General features: G+C 45.5%; 1 long non-coding RNA gene across 3 annotated transcripts in view; it reads left to right on the forward strand.

Moving 5' to 3' along the window:
- LOC123590938 overlaps positions 1–8,223 on the forward strand; it is an 83,561-nt gene that overhangs the window by 40,713 nt on the left and 34,625 nt on the right. For 2 of the 3 annotated variants that reach the window (XR_006709043.1, XR_006709040.1), the window contains exon 2: positions 7,820–8,223. This exon is cut by the window's right edge and continues 713 nt beyond it. This is a non-coding gene — a long non-coding RNA (uncharacterized LOC123590938). The remainder of the gene's footprint in view (positions 1–7,819) is intronic. The other variant, XR_006709041.1, reaches the window with a different exon arrangement.

Below are 8,223 nucleotides of genomic sequence, written 5' to 3' on the forward strand. Positions count from 1 at the left end.
ACAAATACGAGGCAGGGTAAGAGTTTAGAGGATGCTGGAGAAAGGATAGTGGTTATCTCATGATGGAAGCATTACAGATAGTTTGTTTCTTTCTTTGTATTTTTCTCCGTTTGCTAAATTATTTGCAGTAAAATACGCTCCTGTAAGTAGAAAAAATAAAAGTGATCCGGAGAAGTGTTCTATCAAGTTGGAGGTTTTAGACTTCTTTTCACATTCTACATAGTTTTTTTTTTTAAGATTTTTAAAAAAATTATTTATTTTGTGTGTGTGTGTGTGTGTGTGTGAGAGAGAGAGAGAGAGAGAGAGAGAGGAGAGGGAGAATTCCAAGCAGTCTCTGTGCTGTCAGCGCAGAGCCTGATGTGGGGATCAGTCCCATGAACCGTGAGATCATGACCTGAGCCAAAACTAAGAGTCGGATGCTTAACTGACGGAGCCACCCAGGCGCCCTTGCCTAATTTGGTTCCGTTTTGTTTTGTTTTTTACAAAGTTCTCTTTGGTTTGTCGTTTCCTGATCCACCATGTACGCTGAGTGAATTTCATGGGGAGAACAGGAAGGTTGAAAGGACAGGTGTATCTTTATTTACCTTAGTGTGTAGGCAGAGTGTTAGAAACCGAAGGCTAATCAGGTAGCTCTTGGGAAGATGTGGTTTGGCAGAGTGGCAAATAATGCCTTGGGCAGCTGGGGTCCCACCTGGTTTCCACTCCTCCTCGGTTTTTACGTGTCTGTCACCACAATTAAAAAGAGCACCTCCAGGATCGTTGGAATCCACAGCCTCCACCATGGGTCCCGGTGGCCCAGCCTCGAGGCTCCGTCTCAGTGAGGATAATGGTTGACAGACCCCACCAGCAGAGCCCTGATGCCCGCCCAGGGCCACCGCGGGAAGGTCGTCTGCAGCCCCTGGCTGGGAGCCTGCGGCACCCGTCTGTAACTTGATGAGCAGTTAGAGAGTTCAGAGAGCCAAGTCAGGCAAAGGCGATAAGTGGATAAGAGGCCGCTCTGGAATTCAGCATAGAAAATAAGAGGAATTGAAACCAGCTGTAGGCCGTGTTATGGGAGAAACACCATAAGATGAGATGTTGGAGACAGATGCTGGGGCCAGAGAGTAACGTTCTGTAGGTTCTCGGCAGTTCCTGCTGTTCGATCGCTACGTGTCACTTGTTCAGATGTAGACATTCTCCGGGCATCCTGTTTTTTTCCATCTCTCGAGATACTCTTCAGCACATTATCTCCCCGCCCAGTAGATTCCATGAGTAGATACAAGGATGAAAATGTTAATTCTGGGCTAGGGGTGCCAAGCTTAAGAAGACCCGGTTCTGGCCCTCGGGGGAACAGTGCGGTAGGAGGTTGGGCCCGGAGCCAGGAGAAGGGCAAGACACGGGAGGCTGCGGACACGGGAATGTGGGCCCTAATGCAAGCGTAATTTCCATAAACTCTACGGTTCAAACATGCATGAGTTTTTAGTGTTGCGTTCATAGGGAGAATTGTCTTTGGGATATCATCAATTGAATCCATTCCACAACCTACCTTTTCGTAAGAGGACACCACTGACTGACTCACTGATGACACCCTGGTCAAGCACAGAGTGGGTCCCCCTGCCAGCTGTCAGCACTGGACCCATGCTCTAGGGCTGTGGAATTTAGAAGTCACATGCGTCGGGGGGCGCCTGGGTGGCTCAGCTGGTTAAGCATCTGGCTCTCGCTCTGGGCTCAGGTCATGACATCACAGCTCATGAATTCGAGCCGACATTGGGCTCTGCGCTGACAGTGTGGAGCCTGCTTGGGGTTCTCTCTTCCCCCCTCTCTCTGCCCCTCCCCTGCTCCCACTCATGAGCTCTCTCTCTCTCTCTCTCTCTGTCTCTCTGTCTCTCAAAATAAATAAATAAACTTAAGAAAAAAAGTTGAGTGGATCAACTATGCAGTGAATGATTGTATCGTGGTTAGTGAACTGTAACACAAGAATAAGGGTTTACATCCATGCATTTGTCTCCTGTTGCTGCCATAACAAATCGCCACAAGCCTGGTGGCTCAAAGCAACACAGATTTATTATCTTCCAGTCCTGGAGGTCAGGAGTCCGAAAGGAGCCCTAGGGGGCTGAAATCCAGACATCATCAGGGTTGCTTTCCTTCCAGAAGCTCCAGAGGAGAATCTGGTTTTTTAGCTCTTCCAGCTTCTAGAGGCTGCCCTCATTCCCTGACTCCCTCAAAGCACATTGCTTCAGTCTCTGCTTCTGTCCTCACTTCTCTTTTTCTGACTGACCCTCTTGCCTCCCTCTTTATTTCCATTGTCATTTAAAAATTGTTTTCTTTAAAATTTTTTTTTTTTTTTGAGAGAGAGAGGAAGAGAGAGAGAGAGACAGTGTGAGCAAAGGAGGGGCGGAGAGAGAGGGAGACACAGAATCCGAAGCAGGCTCCGGGCTCCGCGCTGTCAGCACAGAACCCAACGTGGGGCTCAGACTCACGAACCGTGAGATCATGACCTGAGCTGAGGTCGGACGCTCAACTAACTAAGGCACCCAGGTGCCCCTCCGTTGTCATCGAATATATATATCATGTAAAACGTATCACTTAACCATTTTTTAAAGTGTATTTCTCAGTGGCGTGAGTTACGTTCCCAAGGTAGTGCAGTCACCACTCTTTCCAAAACCCTCATTCCACAAGTAGAAGCTGTGTACACGTTGAGCAGTAACCCCTATTCCCTACTCCCCCAGCTGATGGTGACCACACATTCATGTGCCGCCTCTATGCGTTTGCCCTTCTACATACTTCGTGTACGTGGAGTCATGCGGTATGTCCTCAAGCTTCATCCAAGTCGAGCATGTTCTAGAACTTCATTCCTTTTATGGCTGAGTAATATTCCATTCCATATATACATATATATATATATATATTTATATATTCCATATACATATACACACACCACATTTCTTTATCCTTTCGTCTGTTGATGGACCCTTGGGTTGTTTCCATTGTTTGGCTGTTGCGAATAATGTTGCTGTGAATACTGGAGTATCAGTATCTGTTTAAGTTCCTGTTTTTGTTTTTCATTCTTTTGTGTACCCTATATATATATAGTATATATATATACACTCTCTCTATATATATAGTATATACTCTCTCTATATATATAGTATAAACTCTCTATATATAGTATACTCTCTCTATATATATAGTATATACTAATATATATACATACTATGTATATATATACTATAAGTATATATATACTATATATGTGTATATATGTATATATACATATACATGTATATACATATATATGTATATATACATATACACACATATATAGTATGTATATACTTATAGTATATATATAGTATATATATATTAGTATATACTATATATATACTATTATATATATTAGTATATATATACTATATATATAGAATTATATAGGCTCCACATTCCATACCCAATGTGGGGCTTGAACTCAGGACACTGAGATCAAAAGTCACATGCTCTACAGACTGAGCCAGCCGGAAGCCCCTATGTTTAGGTTGTTTTTTTTTTTTAATGTTTTTATTTATTTTTGAGACAGAGAGAGACAGAGCATGAGCAGGGGAAGGGCAGAGAGAGGGGGAGACACAGAATCTGAAGCAGGCTCCACGCTCTGAGCTGTCAGCACAGAGCCCGACGCGGGGCTCGAACTCACAGAGTGTGAGATCATGACCTGAGCTGAAGTCGGCCGCTTAACCGACTGAGCCACCCAGGCGTCCCAGTTTTTTTTTTTTTTTCTAATGTTTATTTATTTATTTTGAGAGAGGGAGAGAGCACGAGCCAGGGAGGGGCAGAGAGAGAGGAAGAGAGAGAATCCCAAGCAGGCTCTGTGCTGTCAGTGCAGAGCCTGACGCAGGGATTGAACTCACAAACCGGGAGATCATGACCTGAGCCGAAACCAAGGGTCAGACGCTTAACTGACTGAGCCACCCAGGCGCCCCACCATGCTTAGATTTTTGAGGAGCTGCCGAACTGTTTTCCTTGGCAGCTACATCATTTTATGGTCCCACCAGCAGAGAACATGGGTTCCGGTCCCTCCACATCCTTGCTAACATTTGGTACTGTCCTGTTGATCACAGGTATCCTAGTGGGCGTGAAGTGGTATCTCATTGTGGTTGTGTTTTTCCCTAAAGACTAATGATGTGGACCATCCTTTCCTGTGCTTGTTAGATGTCTGCATATCTTCTTTGGAGAAATGTCCATTCAAGTCCTTTGCCCGTGTACTAATGGAGCTGTTTGTCTTTTCGTTGTTGAGTTGTAAGAGTTCTTTACATATTCTGAATTTTAATCCCACATCAGACATTTGATTTGCAGATATTTTCTCCCATTCTTGGGTTGTCTTTTCACTCTTTTATGGTGTCCTTTGATGCACAGAAGTTTTGCCTCCCTCTTATAAGGATCCCTGTGATTATACCTAATAATCCAGGATAATCTGCCCATCTCAAAATCCTTAATGTAATCATATCTCCAAAGTGTATCCCTTTTGCCACATCAGGTAAATTTTTTTAAAACATCTTTTTTTTTAAACAATTCATTTTTTTTGAGAGAGAGAGCACAGACAGGGAAGGGGCAGAGACAGAGGGAGACACAGAATCCAACGCAGGCTCCAGGCTCTGAGCTGTCAGCACAGAGCCCGACGTGGGGCTCGAACCCATGAACTGCGAGATCATGACCTGAGCCGGAGACAGTCGCTCAACCGACTGAGCCACCCAGGCGCCCCACCACATGCGGTAATTTATTTGCAGGTTTTGATGATAGGATGCGAACATCTTTGGGGGAGCCATTATTCTGTTACGATTCTTTTCAAAAAGAAAAAATGTCTACAAAGTCAGAATTGTGAATGTACCCATGCAAAAAGGTGAAAGCAGGCAACGTTGAAAGAAAGCAGCCTGCCTGGTGTGTGTAGGACCTGATTTCACTGTAGGTCCTGATTTCACTTACAGGGCTTCTGCCCTCATACCCACCGTGGCCGGGGCACCCCGTGCTGGGTGGGTTACTTAGTTTCTCTGTTTGCTCTCAAAATGGGACTAACTGTCCTTCCTCTTTTCCTCCTGTGAGTCTTAAGGGTAAGAGATAAATAGACTCAGTTTGGGGCTTTTTGTCTTCTGCATGAATCAGAAGTCCCAAATATAAAAGCCATTTTAGGGATTATCAAGAAAACAGGAACACAGTGAATACACAAATACCCACCAGCAAGTATGGCTTCTGTTCGGGTATGAAAGAAAAATCACAGACCTCAGACCTATGTCTGAAAAGCTTTGAGCCCAATGGGGGAGCCGTGCTTCACGAACACCAGTATTTCTGTGCCCCTCCTCACCTTTTCCCTCCTAGCAAATGCTTTGCCCCATACCTATCACAGCACCCTGTATTTACGGGAGCTCCTAATTGCACTTGGCTGGAGAGGTGGGAAGACGGTGAAGGTTCCCTGGCAAGAACGTAGGACCGCATGTTGGAGGGGAGGGCCCGACAAGTCATTCCCTGACCCATGACATCGCAGACTTGGAAAGACAGCTGTTTTCCTGTGTTCCAAAAGCCTTGGGGACAAATGTGTGCATGGTGGATACAGTAATTTCACTTATACGAACGTAGCCGAAAGAAATCATCAGAAATGCAGGCCAGGGTGTATGCCAAAGATGATCGGCCGCATTATTTGTATTTGTTAAAAACTGGAAACATCCTGGGGTGCCCGGGTGGCTCAGTCAGTTAAGCACCCGGGTCTTGATCTCGCCTCCGGTCATGATCTCAAGGTTTGTGAGATTAAACCCTGCATCAGGCTCTGTACTGACACAGTGCAGAGCCTGCTTGGAATTCTCTCTCCCTCTCTCTCTGCTCCTCCCTCATGCACGCACACTCTCTCTCCTTTCAAAATAAATAAACATATATATATATATATATATATATATATATATATATATATATATAACAACCTAGAAGCAACCTAAATGTCCAGCAACTGGGAATGGTTGAGTGAATTGTGGCATGAAACACCATGTTCTGTTATGCAACCATTCAGCGTGTCAGTGGATCTTTTTTAATTTTGGGAAAAGCGTGTAATAAAGTGTAATCAAAAAAAGCAAGACTGTGATTTCAGTATAAAGGACGCTCTCAGCCGCATGAAATCCTGACGGAAAGAACAAGAGCAGTAGGGAATACAGCCTTTTCTGCGTGGTGGGATTCTGGACGACGGCGGTCAACAGTACCCTTGGAGGCTGGATTCTCTTGCTCGCCATCTTGCTTGTTGCTACAGATGATGGTAACATGCAGGTTGTTGTTTGATATCAGCCTTGCTTCGGGGATGGATCATACAGCCAGAGTATTAAAAAAAATATTTAGGGGGCGCCTGGGTGGCTCAGTCGGTTGAGCGTCCGACTTCGGCTCAGGTCACGATCTCGCGGTCCGTGAGTTGAAGCCCCGTGTCGGACTCTGTGCTGACAGCTCGGAGCCTGGAGCCTGCTTCGGATTCTGTGTCTCCCTCTCTCTCTGACCCTCCCCTGTTCATGCTCTGTCTCTCTCTGTCTCTCAAAAAATAAATAAACGTTAAAAAATTAAAAAAAAAAAGGGAGATAACAAAACAATGCAGATTCTCTACCTACTTTCCTAAAAACTGAGCTATTTCCGATAAGTTAAACACATCACTATTTAATTTTTTTTAATGTTTATTTATTTAGAGACAGAGTGGGGGGGGGGTGCAGAGAGAGAGAGAAAGACACAGAATCGGAAGAGGCTCCAGGCCCTGAGCTGTCCGCACAGAGCCCGATGCGGGGTTGGAACTCACAAGCCGTGAGATCATGACCTGAGCCGAAGTCGGACGCTTAACCGACTGAGCCACCCAGGCGCTCCGTAAACACATCATTACTGATCGGACTTGTGCTAACACTGTGTGCAGCAGAAACTCCCGGGCCGTCACGTAGTGTGATGGGCTGGATTGCGTCCCGCACCTCCAGGTTCATATGTCGATGTCCTAATCCCCCCATCCCTGAGAGGGTGATTGTCTTTGGAGAAAGGGCTTTGAAGAAGAGATTTGGGGATATGGGTGGGATTGGTGTCCTTATAAGAAGAGATTAGGGCACACGTACGTGGCTCCATCAGTTAAGCGTCTACTCTTGGTTTCGGCTCAGGTCACGACCTCATGGTCATGAGATCAAGGCACGTCTCAGACTCTGAGCTGGGCATGGGGCCTATTGGGACTTTCTCTCTCTCTCTCTCTCTCTCTCTCTCTCTCTCCCTCTGCCCCTCCCTTTCTCTCCCTCAAAAAATAAATAAATAGAAAATAAAATAAAATAACAAGAGATTAGGACACAGACACTGCTATGGATTGAATGTGTGTGTTCCCCGAAAAGTCTTACATCCTAACCCCCAAGGTGTTTCTGTTCGGAGGTGGGGACTTATGGGATGTGATTAGATCAAGCGCCCTCATGAATGGGATTGGTGCCCTTATTTTTTTTGTTTTTTCAAATTTTTATTTAAGTTCTGCTTAGTTAACATATAAGGCAATATTGGTTTCAGGGGTAGTGGTTTGGTTTCAGTAATTCATCACTTGCCTACAACACCCCGTGCTCATCTTCACAAGTGCCCTTCTAATGACTCTCATCCATCTAGCCCATCCCCCCGACCCACCTCCTTCCATCAGCCCTCAGTTTGTCCTCTATCTTTAAGAGTCTCTCTCTCTCTCTTTTTATACAACTTTGACCTTTGTATTGTAAAAAGAATGTAGTCAGTAACAAAAAATAGAAAATGGAGAAAACCATAGCCTCATTATACTAACAGGATTGTCATTCACTCTTTTTTTTTTTAATTTACATCCAAGGGAGTCAACATATCTGCAATAATGATTTCAGGAGTGGAATTCCAGGGATTCATCCCCTGCTTACAACCCCCAGTGCTCACCCCAACGAGGATCCTCCTAAATTTGGGATTGGTGCCATTATAGGAGACCTGCGTGCGGCACTCCCTCGCCCCTGCCACCATGTGAGGACACAGGGAACCAGGAGGTGGGTCCTCACCAGTCACTGAGTCTGTTAGTGTCTTGATCTGTGACTTCAGCCTCCAGAACCGTGAGCAATAACGGGTGGTATTTACAAGCCACCTGCTTTGCGATATTCTGTTATGGCGCCCAGACCGACCAACACAGACACATCGAGAGGGAAGACCAGCCAAGGACACAATGGGAGGCAGCCCTCCGCGAGTCCAGCGGGGAGAAACCGGCACTGC

This window comes from Leopardus geoffroyi, chromosome B4, assembly GCF_018350155.1.
Source record: "Leopardus geoffroyi isolate Oge1 chromosome B4, O.geoffroyi_Oge1_pat1.0, whole genome shotgun sequence".
Classification (NCBI taxonomy): domain Eukaryota; kingdom Metazoa; phylum Chordata; class Mammalia; order Carnivora; family Felidae; genus Leopardus; species Leopardus geoffroyi.